This window comes from Myotis davidii, unplaced genomic scaffold (genome assembly GCF_000327345.1).
Source record: "Myotis davidii unplaced genomic scaffold, ASM32734v1 scaffold452, whole genome shotgun sequence".
In the NCBI taxonomy this organism is placed as follows: domain Eukaryota; kingdom Metazoa; phylum Chordata; class Mammalia; order Chiroptera; family Vespertilionidae; genus Myotis; species Myotis davidii.
Genome location: NW_006284245.1, coordinates 334,724 through 337,099, shown reverse-complemented (window position 1 = coordinate 337,099; position 2,376 = coordinate 334,724). Strand labels below are relative to the sequence as shown.

Genomic DNA, 2,376 nt, shown 5'->3' with positions numbered 1-2,376 from the left:
TGAGGAATTGACCTCCAGGCCAATTGGCTGTAAGAATCAGCTGTGTCTGCAGTGGGAGAACTTCTGTGCTGAAGTTATGGGGCAAGACTTGCTTCAGTCGGGCTTTGGTGCTCACTGAGTCTGCCCCTTGAGTGTGTCTCTTATGGATGTGCAGAGTTTTAATGCATTATACTCTCACTCTGACCACTGGGTACACTGGCTTTTGGACCTCCAAGGAGGTGCAAGGTCAGCCACTGTGTGGGGCTGCCCAGCAGAAGCTACAGAGACATCTGCAGATTCCTCCTCTTTGTATGGGGTTTGGAAGTGCCCAGACGAGCCCCAGCTGTGAAGCAAGGCTGCTGCTGCTGCCAGGTAGTAGGCCTTCTTTTGGAATCTCTGGGGCTCTCTGACCCAGCTGCAGTTATTTTTTTAGGTGAAAGGACAGGCCATGCATTTGCAAAAGCCAATGTGCACAGCTTCAGTGGGGTTGTAAGTTGGGTGGGGCAGGGTCTCTGGGAATCACCAGAGTGGAGCAAACAGCAATGGCTGCCCTGAACCGGAGAAGTCCCTGGTTCTCTGCGTCCCATGCACCCGTGCAGGAACAATGATCTCTGCCAGCACCTCCCAGAGTAAGCCGCCCTCGCATTCCTGTCCTGCTGCCTTACAGTCCAGTTTCTCCCCGTGTGTGTCTGGATCCCCCAGAGTCTCGCTCGGAACTGGAGTTCAGAGCAAGCAGGAGCTTGTGTCTCCCTCTCTCCTGGTTTAAAGAACAGCACATCCAGTTGCCAGCACTTTCCGCGCTTCCGCACCTCTTACAGGTCTCAATGAGCTTTCTTTACCTCTCTATTTGTGGAACTTCCATTCAGCCAGCTTTCCCATGGTTCTGGGTGGTAGTTGTTCTGCCGTTTAGTTGTAATTTTGATGTGGTTGTGAAAGGCAGCAAGTATAGGTGATTACCAATGCTGCTATCTTGGTTTCTCCACATTGATTGACCCTCAAATTAAATATTCCCACGTTCATGCTTACTTCCCTGGCATGCATTTTTTTCTATCCTCATTGCACTGTGTGTACTTAATATTATTACGTTTTATTATTGTAACTATTTACATGTCTATCTGCTTGGCCAGTAAGTTTTTCTAGCGTATAATAGGCCCTCCTATTTATTTGAAAATATATTTTTTTAATCTTTGTTTTTCAGATTATTACAGTTGTTCCCCCTTTTTCCCCCCATAGCACCCCTCCCCCCATTTCCCACCCCACCCTCTGCCCTTACCCCTCCCCCTCCCACTGTCCTCATCCATAGGTGTACGCTTTGTGTTGACAGGTCAAAGGTCATACACATGGAAAATGTAGCTATTTCCATCCGCAATGTGTCCTTGTGTTCAGAAAGGTCTCTCATGACTTGTTCACGCTCTACTCAGAAGGGGTACGGAGCCACGTAATGGCTTTTTAAAATAATGTATCCTCTTACGTTTAAAATGAGGATTTCGCTACCAAAAGTGAGGAGAAAGCAACACTACAGCTGCTCTCGCCCCTCTCGCCCTTTGGGTGGTATTTGTGCTTGGTGCTGCGAGCTGGTTTGCAGGCCGTCAGTGAAGCCGTCCGGGCAGCCCGTGCGGTTCTGCCGGCTTTCCAGGGGCCGTCGCAGCCTCACTGGGGCCATCGCAGCCTTGCAGGGCCCGTTGGAGCCTCGCAGGGGCCGTCGCAGCCTCACAGAGGTCATCACAGCCTCACACAGCCTCGCAGGGGGTGTCGGAGCCTCTCAGGGGCCGTCGCAGCCTCACGCAGCCTCGCAGGGGCTGTCACAGCCTCATGCAGCCTCGCAGGGGGCGCCGCATCCCTCATTGAGGGTGAAGGTGCGAGACAGAAGCTCCTCTCGCTGTCTCTCCTGCTGCTCCCTTGTGTATCGCCGATGCTGGAAGTTTCTGAGAGCAGTCTACAGGTGCTGGACATCATACTTTACCTGGTCAACACGAAGTTTGGCATTCTGTCTTTTGTTGGGAGTCTCATTGCTGGATAAAATATCCAGGCGTTCTAGCTGGCTTAATATCTGGTATGCTTGCTTGGATTTTGTTTTCTACTAAGTGCACAGGCTGCTTGTCTGCCGTCTCCCGGCGTCCCATGTGAGACTGGATCTGGTGGACCTGCTTGTGCGTTTGCTGGTTCAGCTGACCCTGCTGGGTTCAGCTCCGGCTCCGCTTTCCTCCAAACTTGATTCTGCTTCTTGAGTGTGTCCCTTATGGATGCAAGGAGTTGAAATCTGCAGTTTGTTGGGTTAGGCTGCAAAAGCACACTTGGTTCCTTTTGTGCCACTGTCACAGCTTGGGAGGGGATGTAAATTGAGTAGGGCGGGGCAAACAGCAATGGTTGTCGTCAGCGTCTCCACGACTCCTCGCT

At 51.6% G+C, this 2,376-nt stretch overlaps 1 protein-coding gene and 1 long non-coding RNA gene across 2 annotated transcripts in view; both read left to right on the top strand.

Annotated features, from left to right (window-relative positions):
• The window catches only part of LOC107184281, a 3,785-nt gene extending 1,856 nt beyond the window's left edge, over positions 1–1,929 (top strand). Inside the window, exons 2-3 of the long non-coding RNA XR_001515105.1 lie at positions 462–465; positions 1,829–1,929. This is a non-coding gene — a long non-coding RNA (uncharacterized LOC107184281). The remainder of the gene's footprint in view (positions 1–461; positions 466–1,828) is intronic.
• The window catches only part of UBE2V2 (ubiquitin conjugating enzyme E2 variant 2), a 44,478-nt gene that overhangs the window by 36,770 nt on the left and 5,332 nt on the right, over positions 1–2,376 (top strand). The window lies entirely within an intron of this gene.